The sequence below is a fragment of the Eutrema salsugineum genome, unplaced genomic scaffold (genome assembly GCF_000478725.1).
Source record: "Eutrema salsugineum unplaced genomic scaffold, Eutsalg1_0 scaffold_17, whole genome shotgun sequence".
NCBI lineage: Eukaryota > Viridiplantae > Streptophyta > Magnoliopsida > Brassicales > Brassicaceae > Eutrema > Eutrema salsugineum.
The window spans coordinates 2,739,420-2,755,794 of record NW_006256852.1 but is presented as its reverse complement, the minus strand read 5'-3'; the positions used below and the strand labels follow the sequence as shown (position 1 = coordinate 2,755,794).

The 16,375-nt window shown below is 36.8% G+C and overlaps 1 non-coding gene and 1 pseudogene across 1 annotated transcript; both read right to left on the bottom strand.

The window, feature by feature from the left end:
- Positions 1-263: 263 nt before the first annotated feature.
- Positions 264-371, bottom strand: LOC112087654. Its single transcript, XR_002900200.1, has one exon. It is a non-coding gene; the product is annotated as a small nucleolar RNA R71 (small nucleolar RNA).
- An 11,442-nt stretch (positions 372-11,813) lies between these two features.
- Positions 11,814-12,610, bottom strand: LOC18020506 (annotated as a pseudogene).
- Between the last annotated feature and the right edge of the window lie 3,765 nt (positions 12,611-16,375).

The window sequence follows — 16,375 nt, the reverse complement described above, 5'->3', positions numbered from 1 at the left end:
AAGGTACCCTTCATCTACTTAGTTCAACAAAATCAATTTTATGGTTATTCTTATGAACACCCGATGGACCATATCGAGACGTTCGAAGGATTATGTGCAACCATTACAGCAAATGAGGATTACCACAAGTGTACTTTTTTCCCATTCTCTTTGAGAGACAATGCCAGCAAATGGCTAAAATCTTTGCAACCTGCTTCACTAAAAACGTGGGCAGCATGTAGAACGGCTTTCCTAAATCGTTTTTACACTAGAACTCGTTCCAATCTCTTAAGGAACAAGTTAAGAACTTTTAAACAGAAAGAAGATGAAGATCTTTTTGATGCTTGGGAAAGATTTAGATAATACCAGAGAGATTGTCCACACCACGGCTATTTCGACGAATACCTTATGGGTATCTTGTATCGAGGCGTAACTCAAGAATTGCAGCATTCTTTCGACACCGCAAGTAATGGAGACTTCTCAACTAGATCCGTAGAAGATGCTCGAGTTTTCATCAACAACCTGGCAGGAAGCATCCGTAATCAAGCAATCTTTAACAAATCTGCACTTCCTGAGAAGAAAGAAGAGATCTCGGAAGTTATGAAGTGTCTCCATCAGATAATGAGTCAACTTGGATTGCAACAGCCAAACAAGGTACGCATTATGTGTAACTTTGACGGTTGGAACAACCCAATAGATTCTTATGATCAAGAGATGATGAACACTGCAGAAGTCTATCAAATTCAAGAATTTCCCTTCGTGCCTGATCACTGTGGGTCCATTCATTTGGACCGCGAGAAAACGTGATTTCACCATGGTCGTGACTTCCCTGACCGCGACAAAGACCTATTCCACCACGGTCGCGAGTCATACGACCACGGGAAACCCTCTTCCAAAAAAATCTGGGCTGTTCAATCTAATTCCATTCCCTATCATAGTTTTCCCTCTTCTGAAGCTGAAAACCTAAACAAAAGAATTCTAGAGCCAGGGAAATCAGTGATCTTAGCTCTGAAATGAAAAAAATGCAAGAAGATTTAAATGATAAATTTTCTACCCTCCTTAGCCTGATGATCAAAAATAAGTCTAAGAACATAGATAATTCCGAGGAGGAGCCAAGTGAAAGTTCTTTCGAAAGCTCAAGCGAAGCCGACCCCTTCGATCATGTGAAAGCTATCACACTTAGGATTAGTCTAGCTTACAAAGAGCCTGAATTTCCTAAAGATCCCAAAGATGAGGAAAAGGGTAAGGAAAAGGAAAAAGAAAGAGAAAGAGTCACGATAGAAGACATTGAAAAAGAAGTGGTACGAGAGAAGGATGGAGGCGAAGTAAGAGAAGATACATCCCGAGAAATCCTCGGAGAAGACCTGATCCCCCCCCCCCTCCACCAACTCGTATATACAAACCTAAACCACCCTATCCTAGAGCTTTAAGAGCCCCTAAGAAAGAGAAAGAAAAAGCTAAGCTGAAAGAGTTGATCGATCAATTAAATGTGAGATTACCTTTTGTAGAAGCTTGTGCTATGATTCCCGCTTTAAAGAAATACATGAAGGGTATTCTAACAATTTATTTAACTCTTGAATAAGGCGTTATGATGATAACCCATGAATGTAGTTCTATCCTGCAAAGCTGGATTCCTCAAAAGAAAGACGATCATGGGAGCTTCGTACTTTCCTGCACCATCAATAATGTAGCTTTTGAGCGTGCTCTCTGTGATTTAGGATCTAGCATAAACATGATGCCTCTTTCAGTAGCAAAACTGTAAGGAAATCACACTTTTCAGCCCACTAAAATTTTCTTAGTATTAGCTGATCGTTCTGTTAGACAACTCGTAGGTATCTTAATAGATGTTCCCGTCGAATTCAAAAAATGTTCCATACAAACTGATTTTGTAGTTCTAGAACTAGAAAGAGAACCTAAGGATCCCCTTATTCTTGGACGACCATTATTATCTACAGACGGAGCCATAATCAATGTTCCTGAAGGAAAAATTGACCTTCGTCTAGCCGGTCTAGTTATGCAATTTGACATGAACAAAAGTTCTGATAAACCAACTTTGAATGGCAAAATTTGTTGGATTGATGAGCTCGATGGAATTATTGAGGAAGTCTATGAAGATCTAATTCTTGAAGACCCTTTAAGTGTCACGCTTTCAACCACAAAAGATGAACGCAATATCCTTAAAGAAATTTCGAGTGAATGTGCGCGTATGCTAGATAAGTCTGAAACTTATAGGAAACCTCTAAACTATCTAACTCTTAAGGACCAAACAAACATTCCTACACCTCCTAAAGACAGAGTCGTAGAAATAAATGATCCTTGGAGTGAGCTTAAAGCCCCTAAAGTCGAGCTTAAACCTCTTCCCGTCGGACTTAAGTACGCTTTCCTTGGACCAAATTCTACTTATCTTGTCATTATAAACTCAGGTTTGACAGAAGAAGAAACCACAATGCTGTCTGAGTTGAGAACGCATAGAAAAGCCTTAGGATATTCACTTGATGACATACCTGGAATCTCTCCAGATCTTTGTATGCACAAGATTAGTCTAGAGGATAATGCTAAAAACTCAGTCGAAAGTCAAAGGAGACTGAACCCTAATCTCATGAATGTTGTCAAGAAGGAGATTATGAAGCTTTTAGAAGCCTGAATAATATTTCCTATCTCAGATAGCACTTGGGTTAGCCCAGTTCATGTTGTCCGAAGAAAGGATGAGTCACTGTCATTAAAAACGATAAAGATGAGATGATCGCCACAAGAACAGTAACTGGACATTATATGTGCATCGATTACTGGAAACTGAACTCAACAACTAGGAAAGATCATTTTCCATTTCCCTTCATAGATCAAATGCTAGAAAGGTTAGCTAATCACCCCTACTATTTCTTCTTTGATGGATACTCCGGATTTTTCCAAATTCCTATTCGGCTGAAGGATCAAGAAAAAAAAAAGACATTTACCTGTCCATATGACATGTTCGCTTATCGACGAATTCTTTTTGGATTGTGTAATGCACCTGCTACCTTCCAGCGATGCATGATGTCGATCTTCACAGACTTTATCGAAGATTTCATGGAAGTATTCATGGATGACTTCTCCGTCTATGGATCTTCTTTTGAAAAATACCTAGCCAGCCTTGGTGAAGTTCTGCAAAGATGTAAAGATAATCACTTAGTATTAAATCAGGAAAAATGTCACTTCATGGTACGAGACGAAATCGTGCTTTGGCACAGAATTTTGGGAAAAAGAATTGAAGTTGATAAAGCAAAAATTGAAGTCATGACAAGCCTACAACCCCCTACACACGTAAAAGGAATTCGTAGTTTCTTAGGACACGCAGGATTCTATAGGCGCTTTATAAAATATTTTTCTCAAATAGCTAGACGTCTTACGCGTTTGCTTTGCAAGGAAACAAACTTCAAGTTCGATGATGAGTGCTTAGCCGCGTTTCATAAGATCTAAAAAGCCCTTGTTTCCGCTCCAGTCGTGCAAGCACGTGATTGGGAACTCCCATTTGAAATCATGTGCGATGTAAGTGACTATGCAGTCGGAGCAGTGCTTCGCCAACGAAAATATAAGAAACTGCACGTAATCTACTATGCAAGCAGAACTCTAGATGAAGCTCAAAGAAATTATGCAACAACAGAGAAAGAACTTCTAGCTGTCGTATTTGCATTTGAGAAATTCCGTTCTTATCTTGTAGGATCTAAGGTTATAGTTCATACTGATTCATGCGTCTATTAAGTACTTAATGTCTAAGAAAGACACTAAACCGAGATTGATAAGATGGATCCTCCTACTGCAAGAATTCGACATCAAAATTCAAGATTGGAAAGGAGCAGATAATGGAGTTGCAGACCATCTTTCACGAATTCGAGTTGAAGAAAGATTGCCTTTAAACGATAGTTTGACAGAAGAAACATCTATGCAATAGAAGCAGTTCCGGCCAATGCAGCACCACCACATAAACTCATGCAAAGGTCAGATGCTTTCAATACCTCATGGTTTAGGCACATAGAAAATTACCTAGCAGCTGATGTAGAACCACCACAATTTTTTGGTTATAGGAAGAAGAAATTTCTGCGAAATATAGGACATTATTTTTGGGATGAACCTTATCTCTACAAGAGATGGGCTGATGGGTTATTCCGAAGATGCATGGCTGAAGAAGAGATGGAAGGAATTTTATTTGGATGCCATGACTCGTCTTACGCAGGACACTTCGCAACATTCAAAACCGCTTCAAAGATCTTACAAGCAGGTTTTAAGTGGTCTACCTTGTTCAAAGATACTCAAGCTTTTATATCGCGATGCGATAAATGCCAAAGGATGGGTAACATAAGCAAAAGGAATGAGATGCCTCAAAATTTTATTCTCGAAGGCGAAATTTTTGATGTCTGGGGAATAGATTTTATGGGACCATTTTCTACTTCTTTTGGGAACCAATACATCTTAGTAGCTGTAGACTACGTCTCTAAGTGGGTTGAAGCAGTCGCTAATCCCACCAATGATGCATAAATTGTCATGAAGCTGTTTAAATCTGTTATATTCCCACGTTTTTGAGTTCCTAGAATTGTGATAAGCGACGGAGGATCGCATTCCATCAACAAGGTTTTCGAAAATCTTCTAAGAAAAAATGGAGTTACGCATAACCGTTTTCCTGTTTTTAGTCGACTTCATTAGGTTTAGTTATTAGGTCATTTTGATTCTCGTATTTTTCCGTTAAAGTCAGTTTTTACGTTTTGAAGACACCACCAAAACCCATACAAAAATCGTCTGGTTCTAGACTTCCTTGCTTCACATTTCTTTCGAATGCTGTTGCAGAAAAGAACCTCTTTCCCTGTGGACTTGATCCCTAGGTACTACAATTGATCAGCTGTGCACTTGCGGCTTATTGATTTCATTTAGGGTAAAACTTGACACCCTCACACACGACCACATCAAGTTTTTGGCGCCGTTGCTCGGGAAGGCACGCATTTCCTTTTCCGCAAAACCCTAAGAAAGGTTGGTAAATCGACTCTAGAACCCTTTTTATGTTTATTTCCATTTTTTTAATTCTTTTTGTTTCAGTTCCCCAAGCAATGGACCCTATAAATTGAAATCCCTACTATGAAGGAGATTTTACAATACTCCTCAAGCCACTAGACTCAGAGAAGAGCAATACATATGCGACCTCTTCAACTCGGTTCGGAACTCAAATCCGAACTACAGAGCATTCTTGGACAACCCCTACGCGCCTCCAGTGGTAAACCCTAGACCCCCTATGCATTGCCTATCTCACAAAATCCTCCAGCAGGATGAGAAAGTCCAGATCAGTAATCGATTGGAGCAGCTTGAAGCCACTATCAAGCAGTTCATTGAAGCTCAAGCCGTTATTACAGCCGCTCTTAACGAACGGATTGATGGCATATCAAAGCTTTTCAACGAGAAGATTGATGATCTTGCTTCCCAGGTCAAATCGATAGAGGAACGAGCAACCAGAGATGTAGCCATGATCGCAAATAGATTTGATAACATGGAAGATGAACAAGCAAAGCACGCTCATGAGCTCCGCAACGCTAAGAACAAGATCATGGACCTGGACTTCAAGCTCGACGACGTAGATAAAGCCCTCAACGAAGCTAAGAACGAGTCTTATGATTTCACGGTTAAAGTTTCAGAGAAGGTATACAAAGTCATTGACAAAACTGAAGAGCTTGACTCAACCATAGATAAGGTTGTTTATGCTCTTGATGAAGTTGAAGAAAAGGTTGAGGAGATCATGCAAGGGCTTGGAGAGGAAAGTTCAGTACTCCACATTAAAGACCTAAGCCCATAGAGGAAGTACACTAAGCCAGAAGACTCAGGAGATCATTCAGGAAGCAAAGCAGCAAGCAATTCCAGCAATTCACCTCGGAAACACTCTCCCGCGGTCGTGTCCCCTGTGATCGCGGCCAAGAGGTGTCCACCCGCGGTCGTGCTTAGCCTACCCGCGGTCCACAGCCAGTTCCCCACGGTCGCGTCTCCTACAGTCAAGGCCAGCCGCCTGAACGTCCCAAAACAGCCTCATCCGGCCATACAAGTAGTTGTTCGTCTGGTATGCCCTCTGGAGTAGCTAGATCCCTTTTTCAGAAACTGATTTACTCTATCAGCACTTAGAAATCTGAAGACAAAGACAAGCCATTACCCTGCAACATGGCTTTGTCTTGTGAAGATGAGTATGAAGAACAATACTCTGAAGATGAAGAGTATGGCTTATTTGTAGAGGACCTAGACGCAGGATACTCCTCAGGAAGCAGTACACCAGAAGTTGAATGGATCACCAGCAACATCAGTAAGGAGAAACTCATAGAGTTCAACAACTTCGTCAAGACACTTCCTGCTCATCTAAGCTTTGATGATGTCTGGAAGCTCCGTTGCTTGCAGGTCTTTTTCAGATACTGTAAAGAGCCTAAGGAGGACATCCACAAGTATTTTATGCGAGCCCGATACCTAACTTCACCAGAAGCTGTTGTCTATGCAATTCACCTTCAAAGACCTGAAGAATGCAGCTACTACACCAACAAAATCAGCAAAGAAAGGCTTGATGAGTTCAATGATGTAGTTCGAAGTTTACTTGAAGGAATCACCATTGTCAGAGCTTGCAAAGACTTTAAGATAGGCCACTACTTCTGTGAGAGCAAGGAATCCATTTCATAGAGAGATGGTGTAGAAGCAAACAGATTGGGTATTCATCAAAGATTTCTTTCATCATTCCCTCAAAACGTATTTATACTTTGAAAACATTTTGAAAAAAAAAAATACAGAATGCAAAGACTCGTGAAAGAAAAGGTGGTTAGAAAGGGATGAAATCTTCCCCAGACTTAAATCACACTGCCCCCAGTATGAAATAAATCAGGCAAGGATGAGAAATAGATATGAATGTATGGAAAAAGATAAGAAAAAGAGAACTTACCTGGATGCAGGATGCAATGGATGATGCAAATTATGGTGGAATGCATTTTGGGGATGATGGTGGAATGCATTTTGGGGATGATGGTGGAATGCATTTGGGGATGATGGTTGAGGTGGAAGTGATTTTGGCTGAATGGGGAATGATTTAGCCAAGGTGGAAGTGAAATAGTCGAGTGTATCCATTTGTATCCTGCTGCGGGTCAGGGAATCGAGATTGTGGTATGGCTGGATCGACTGCAGGTCAGGGAACTGGGCTGTGGGATGGATGTGGTATGGCCGCGGGTCATGTGTGCGCAGCCGCAGTACAGGTGAGGCTGGCCGCGGGTCAGGGCCTCCTGGCCGCGGGTCAGGGCCTCCTGGCCGCGGTAAAATACTTTTTTTTTTCTTTTTTCTTTTTTGAATCCTGAAACTAAGAGAAAAGAAAACATTAATAGAAAAAGAAAGAAAAACTAAAAGAAAACATACCTACAAAAGAATTGTCTCCTCTAGGATCAAAAACTAGTCTTGGAACTTCTTCAGGATATGAATCTTCAATGCTTTCTCATTGTGACAAGTCTTGAGGGAAAAGTCTTGAGGGCCATCTATGCTTCACTTTGGCTCCATTTAAGTCTCCATCACGTCCAATAGAAGCAAAGATCAAGTGTGCATCAAAAGAAATCATGTTGCACATTGAACTTCTTTGGTTGATGTTTTTATGAAGTGTTAAGGGTGGACCTTCTTATAGGACGTTTTGAACATCCTTTGTAGCTCCTCCAGGATCAAAAACTGGTCTTTCTCCACCATATGGTCAGGCAATGAGAGTTCTTTGTAGAAATTCCAAAGATCAAGGTCCTCTTTGCATCTTTTCTCATCTCCACTTGAAGAGATATGTTAGATATGAAACCTAATAAAGCTGCACAGGAAAAATATCCATAATCAATATAAATCATGGATGGATGAATTTTCGAAATACCTGTTCACTCTGCAGTGAGCTTTGGTATTTAAATTACATCAGATTTGATATCACAAAGAAGATCATGAACTTCTTTTCCTTGCTCTTCTTCAGGAGCTTCAATCAGGGACTTTACCATTAGCATATCATCTTTCATGAGATTTTTCTCACACTCAAATTTGTGAGGACTTGAGGCAGAGAAAGGCTTTGGCTCGTCAAGAAAAAGAGGATTGTGATCCTCTTTATCTACTTCGAGGCCCTCAAATGGTTTGGTAGTGATGAGGTCATTGCTGGGAACAGAAACAGGTTATTTTCTTCCTTGGTGACTGGATTTGATGATGCTAGAATTAGGATCCAAGAGACTTACATTGGTCATACTCTTCTTAACAAATTTGATGGAGGGTTTTCCATCTAATTCATGAACTACCCGACACCCTTCATCTTTAGGCATGGATTCATTGAGCTCTTGAAGAATACTGTCTATTTCTTCAGCAGCTTGCTGATTCATCATAGCAACAAGTCGATTAAGCTTGGGACTTAATCGACTTGATGGAGGGTTCTCCATCTAATTCATGAACTACCCAACACCCTTCATCTTTAGGCATGGATTCATTGAGCTCTTGAAGAATACTGTCTATTTCTTCAGCAGCTTGCTGATTCATCATAGCAACGAGTCGATTAAGTTTGGGACTTAATTGATTTTATTGTATACTTAATTGATGGTTCTTATCATTCTGCACTTCATCTCGGCAGTGATGGTTCGGATGAGAGTTATAATCCATATAGTCTGATTCACTGTAGGCGTATGAATGAGAGTATTGAGCAGCACATGGGTTATAACACCCTCGCCCAATGATCTCATCTTGCTCCCAAGGCGAATACATGTTCCAAAAATCTGAAACAAAGAAAAACAAAACAAAAATAAATAAAAGAAAAAGGTGTCTAAGAGTTGGGTTTACCAACAAATAAAGTTTGGCAGAAGCAAGAACGAATCTCTTCCCGGTAACGGCGCCAAAACTTGATGTGCTAGGGTTGAAGGGTCGCAAATGAAGTTTTAAATTTTTAAACCCTAGTGTCTGCAAGTGCACAGTAGTGCATTGAGTACTTAAGGTGTCAATCCACAGGGAAAGTTGTATTTCCCGCAAAAACCTCAAACTGGATTAGTAATCGAAGTCAAAGACCAATGGAGGTTTTTTGTGGGGTTTGTGTGTCACTGAAATAGTAAAAATGCAAAATAAAACAAGACTAAAAGCTTTAATAAAACGAATGCTGGGCTGACAGGGATATCTTAGGGGATATTCGATTCATGCTAGGGTTCTAAAACTCATAGGGGGCGACACAGACTTCTTTGGTTTATCCTAATCGATGGGGTAAGCATCTTCCGACTAGTCTCTAGACGAATGTCTTAATCTATTTCCAGTATTTGCATTGAACTAGAATAGCAACATGTATGGCTAACCAAATCTCGTCACCTTAACCAACTAATCACTTAAACTCGACAATTAACTTTCGCTCTCATGCCGTGAATAAGATCATGCAATTTGTTTGCTCACATCTTCTCTATAGGTAGCTTTCGACTCCTATAGCGACTATGTTCTTCTAAATCTAGGTACAGATGATCTGATAGAGAACTCTCGTGGCTCTGATCAATCCTAGGTTCAGTAGTTAGATTGCGAGTTTAACTACATGCATTAAGAACAGCTTAGAAGAGATGAGATCTAGAATACGGCTAAGAAAACAGCAATCCTAATCGAATATGGAACCCCCTTCGATGGATCCCTTTAACCTAACAACTAAACTACTCTGACATGATTAAAGAAATCACAAGCATAGAAATATATAGCATAAACTGAATAGATAGATGAAAAGAAATAACAAGGGTTCAAGAGAAGAATCTTTATCTCCCTAACCTAAACCTAAGAAACAAAAGTTGGGTGCCTCCCTAACAAGAGGAAAGGAGCACATCCGAATTAGGTCTTCTAAAATGCATATTCATAGGTCTCCAAGTCTTTCTGGTCGTCCTTAGGGCTTCTTTGAAAAGAGAATGAGTTGGGCTTGAAAATGGGCCATTGGGCCGAAAATGGGCTTGTCGCAGAATGAAGTCTCTCCAGGGCTGGTAAATGTGGGTTCACCATAGGTGGAGGCTCTGAGGCGCGTTCAAGATAGTGTTCACCGCGGTCATGAGCTCCTTGACCCCGGTCGTTGGCTTATGATGTCAAACTTCATTCCTTCGCTTGCTTCTTTCGCGAGACTGCAGAACATGTCTTCAGTAAATTGGAAATAACTTATGATCCAACCTTTGGATTTCGTCCAATTTAATTGCATTAGAAATATGGATGTCTCCTCTAGGCTGTGTCCAAATTTGAGCTTGATCAGACGGTGAGAATGTCTTCATCGATGTGGAACTTCTGGCGGTCCGAAATTGACAAAAAATAGATTTTTTTTTTCAATTTGCATTATTTTTGCCTAAGTAACCTGAAAATAGTCTTAAAACTACAAATATGGGAAAAACATGATGAAAGCACTGGAAACTAAAACCTTTAAAATAGCATAAGAAAACACTAATGAAAATGGGTACAAATATGGTGTTATTACCTGCTATGAGAACTCTACAAGATAGTTATATGAATGTAATAAGAATTTAGGCCTATCGAAGATTTGATACTGATAAATGCATGGTCGTGCTCAAATAAGGTGATTGTCACGCGTTTGTTTGATTAATATAAATTGGAGTTCGGTAAACATGATCTAGTTTAATAAGGATGAACAGTTTCTTGCCGTATGCTCAGATCGAGATACAAAAACAAAAGGATTATAGGAATTTTACAGCTATTTTCGTGTTGTAGAAATCCTCCCTTTTTGTCGATCATGTCTCTATCGGTATCACGAGATACCTGTCCTAATCTAAAGACTTGAACCCATGTATTTCAGGATGTTTATTTATAAACAGAGCCTAGACATAGCAGTCATGCCCACCAATGTCTATAAATAAACCAAACACAAAACAGACAAGAGAATTACTTGATGATTTATAGCTACTTCCTCTACAAGAAAACAGCCAATTTTCTGACAGTTAAATCCATCGGAAATATGTAGAAATGATTCTTTCCGACGAATTTTGTCTGTCTTTGTGCCGCTTCAAACAGCATTCTAGGCAACACTGGATCACTAAGATCATGAAAATATCTTCTTCAGGATAATTTTCACTACTCCGGCAAATAGTGCCGGCAACACTTACTTATAGCGCATAGCTTTCAAACCATATAATTCAGAAATCTACATAACCATACTCATCATGTGTTCAATACCTAGACAACACTTTAGATTCAATTTTCAGAAACAAGAAAAAACTTCATCTCTAACTTAGCTTAAATCAAGGTCTAGCCCCAAATAAATATGATTGTTAAGCATGAGTAATAGTATTCAGATTTTTGAGATACGACCAACAGCGGAGCTATTCGAGGAGAATGAGGTCAGTTGACCCCATAAGTTTTATAAGTTTCCGCTTGCGTATTTGATTTGGTAAGAGATAGGTAGCATTATGTTCAATTCTTACCCTGGCACAATTTTGATACTTTTTCATTTAATCGTTAAATGTTGAAGGCAGAACCAATATACAACTTGGGGTTTGTTAGTTGATAGGAAAAGTCAGACAATTTCTTCTGTTAAAAATCCACAATTCAAAGGCAAGTGAGGATACTCTCTTCTTTTTGCAGACACCCTTTAATAAATCACATAAAACAAATGTGAGTCTTGATGTGTTACACTGGTCTCTTTTATATGTGTGTCAATTCTTACAGTTTTGTAGTTTTTAAATAATTACAGTAATGACATATCGGTTTCTACGAACTGAGGCTAAAGATATGGGGATGCTTTATAAAAACACACTCAAGACACGTAGGACTTGGAAAAGGAAGAACGTTACGTTAAGCAAATCAGAAAATAAAACCAAATGAGGAAACTAAAAAGATGCAAATACTAAAGAGACAGGAAACTAAAACAAACTTTGCCAACATGTGAAGGCCCTAGAACATGTGAAGGCCCTAGAACATGTTCGCTCATCTCTGTCACTAATTCTAAAAACTCAGCTCCGACAATCTCCCTCTCTTCTTCTTCAACCGTAGTGCCCCACAACATCTGCGTCACAATGTTCAATATCATCGAAAACATTTGTTCTTCCAGGTTAACAGGCGACCCAACCCGAGCCTGATCTGCCAAATACCTAACGGTTCGCCGGGTCTCTCCACGACGTAGACCAACGGAGGCATCCAGCCTGGCATTGCTCAGTATCTTATTAACACATAGTTTCCTCAGCATCCGCCACTTGGTCCATACGGTAACGAGGCGATATCAATACCACCGTACATGGCCATTAGACCCACCACGGTGACATCATGGTTTGCAAGATGAGGTCATTGGTTCGGAGAATCTCTCTGGCCACCTCAGAAGAAGTGACCACGATTGCAAGCTTGGCGCCCAGCCAGAGTTTGAAAATGGGACCGTGCTTTTTAGCCAGCTCTTGGAAGTAGGTGTGAAGCTCCGGTTTGAGGAATGAAAGGTTTCCGACTACAGGAAGACCCCAAGGTCCTGGCGGCAACGGATGAGGCTGCCGTTTGGAGTTGGCGTAAAGCCAAATGTACCATAAAACAGAGAAGAGAGCGATCCCGGTTAAAACATATTCTGGGTGGTGCATGCAACTTAAAATCTTCAAGAGAGTAGAAACGGCCGTCATGCTTTTTTTTCAAGTTGATGCAGAGAACAGAAGTAGGACTTGGTTTCTTCAAGTTTTACTAAATCTAGGGAAGAGAAATAAGAAGCTTGAAGAGTATCTTACAATGGTCATTTGCTTTAATTTGCTTCCACACTTGAACAAATGAAATTGTTAACCAAAAAACAATAATTAAATGCCGGGCCTATTTGCTATTTTAATATACAATGGTCATGTTTATTTTTGAGCTTTTTTAGCTATTATGCAATAACGAACAAACATTCATGATTGATTTGGTTTGCATGTTGATTTATTGTTTCAAATAGGGGTATTCGATTCAAATATCGAATTACATCTTAATATTGTTTAAATAGAATCATTTTTACAAATATCCTGAGTATTATTCCTGACTTGGCCGTTCTCAAGCAACTAATTGAAGAACTGTGAACAACTAATTTATTTATTTGTACAGCATTTCAAGGCCTAACTTAAGGCGGAAAAAGTCACCGAGTAAATGTAACCGTCGAATCTATTCACTAGACAACAATTTATCAATAATGAATCAATTACACGAGTGATGAATATATTTTTTTTGTAACAGAAGTCATAAATATATGCTGGTAGAACTAATACACCTAATGTGATACGAAATCTACGAAACAATTTAAAATCTATACTTGAAAATTTGCAGATTTTCTTCAATTTTTTCGGATAAGATTTTGACATGGCCATAAATTAGTATTTTTTAATTATAAAAAAATACATAAACCAATTGACAACTTACACCGATTGAAAATCTGCACTAAAACTAATTTCATAAAATAGTTTTGCAAAATGGCTATGCTACTTTTTCAACAATTCCCTCATATTTCCTTAGTAATTTTCTTCTTTCTTTAGTAATATTAGGAGAGAATCCGCGCATATGAGCGGATGTTGTTTTAATTTATATTTTAAATAATTTGTATTGAATTTTATGTTTACTATTAATGTTATTTTGTTTAAAATATTTATATTTTCTTTGATTTCTTTTTGATGATATTATTTGTAATATCTTCTACACCAGTTGTGTCAAATAGTCTAATTTTTCTCCCAAAATAATAAAAGACTAAAAATCTATTATTTTAATTTTTGTATGAAAACATAATAGGTAACTTAAAAATATATATTAAATATCAGAGAAAAATATTTATCTGTTCTTCGATCTTTATATTCTTTTTATTTTTGTAAATCTTACTAATATAATATTTGTTACTTTCTTTAATTTACCATTTTGATTTTCTTAGTTATATATATTTTATTAATTTCATTTTTTATTCTTTTTTAAACAAACTATATATGGCATTTTTATGTGGATACCTTTCTTTTTGCTATTATATTTTAATAACTTTTATTTTTTTAATTGTTTATTAAATATTCTTTGTGTTTTATAATTTTATTAGTTGGAGTATTATATAAGATTATTTGAAACTTCTTTACTTAATCAGTTTCATATTTTTTTCACTTGCATTAAAACTTACTTATATTTTTAGTTTGAAAATTAAGTTTAAAATAATTAAAAAAAAAATGGTGTATTTAAAAAATTTGTATTTTATAATATTTATAAATTTTAAATATTTAAATTCAATTTGAATTTCATTCTAATATAAATATATATTAATATTTATTTATGTTTTTTAATATGTTTTAATGTGTTTGCTTTAAATTTGATTAAATTTTTATTTTATTAATATTTTATGGAGATAAGTAGCGCTTTTTTCAATGTTAATGTGTTACTCAACTGGAGAGAATTGACCAAGTTTTATATATTAGATATTCTGGTTGTATCCTGGCCTATAATGTTTTCAACAATTCCCTCAATGCTACATCTCTATATATTACTTTCTTTCTTGTTCTTCGCATCACAACAACTCTTTCTCTAGCAGGAAGAAAACATGGTCATAAATTTGGTTTTGATTTTATAAAATTGCCAGGCTCTCACTATGACCATCACTGACACGGTGAATCCAAATATTCATATCTATTAACTATTGGAGCATATATATGTTCATAATTCTTTGTACGTTACATTATATATATATATATATATATATATATATCTTTGTTCATTACATCATACATGCATGCCTGAAAAATCTATATATGACTTGTCGATAAATTATTAGGATCTTGATGCACTTGCAAAGAAATTGAGGTGCTATAGCCTATAAAGTTAGAGACATGCGAAAATATTATTCCCAAGATGATGACGTGGTGACAAAGAGGAATATTCTTCTAATCTCTTAGACCATGATCATGTTATATACCTTTGACTTTAGGGTATTTTATTTTTTATTTTAATAATAAATTAGCGATATTCTAACATAAATCTTGTTAGATTTAAGTTAACATTTTAGTTAAATTTTTTGTTTATTTTGAAGACATAAAAAATGATAAATTTCTAGTTTTTTTTATAATAACGTTTTTTTATAGATTTTTGTTTATTTCGAAGACTTTAGAAATGGTAAAGCATTTAACCATAATAATTCAGACCGGTTTGTTTTAAGTTTTTTTTTACACGTCATCAGATAAGAACGAATCAAAAATGATATGTAATTGAAAAATAGGACTAAACGGTTTTTTGTAGCCAAAACTCGTTATAGAACTGACACATAAGCGAAAGACTCTGAAACTCGCTGTAAACGCGACATCTAAGCAAATCACTACACAAATAAATATATAAATTGGGTTTAAAAACCTCACACATTTATTCACACATTTATTCACACATTTACACAACTCAATTAAATGTTGCCACTTGAACACATACGGTGTTTTATTGTCGCCAAATAAGAGACGTATTTAAAAAAATTTTCACTTTGCTGAATAAAAAATTAGCTTTTAATCATAAGAGACTTTTTTAGAAACTCTGATAATCCTGTTCTTATTGAACATATAGTGAAACTTGCTTTGCTTTGGAAGAGATAGAGAGGACTTGATCGGAAAATGAGCCTGGAAACCAATTTTTGTCAAACTTTTGTCGAAAAATGTTCAAGAAAATGGTTTATTAGGAATCTTGTTGGTAGTTTATCGGAATCTTGTCCAAACTGGATTATGAGTTATAAAATTATAAAAATGGATTAGTTTTCAAAATATTTAAGATTCAAGGAATATTAAACCAAATCCCTCCTCTAGTAATTCCATGACAAATTTTGAATAATCTAACACTAACAATATATTAATCCTCTAACAATTTTCTGCTGGATTAAAGTTATCAATTCCCTAACTAACCAAAATTCCAGAACAATTTTCTATTATCTACCATGCATTAACAACTTAGCTAGACAATATATTCCATAACCAAAACTCCATGACAATTCCCTAATTAACCAAATATTCTAATTTTAAATATAAAATAAAACAACAAATAAAATAAAATTATATATCTTAGTTATTTCGTGTGGAGAAGGAAAACTTACAATTAAGGCCGTCTCCGACAACTGTTCAGTGTTAGAATGTGTTCAAATTCAGATCCCTTGATCAAGACTTACGTCTCATCATCGATCACTACCGTCTAACCATGACTTGGTTAAGGGTAATTTAACCAGATTTGTTTTTTAAATAAGTTATGAATAATCCTGATTTTCTTAAATAAGTTATGAAAAATCCAGATATTTTAAAATAAGTAATGAAATATCCATATATTTGTTTTTAATATTTGCTTTAGTGTTATCTTGCATTGATTTTTACCGCTTTTAACTTTCTGTTTATACATCTATTTTGGACCCCTTTGTATTCATGTATTTATGCATGCTTTTATTTGAGGTTGCGGTGAACGTATATGGAAAGATACC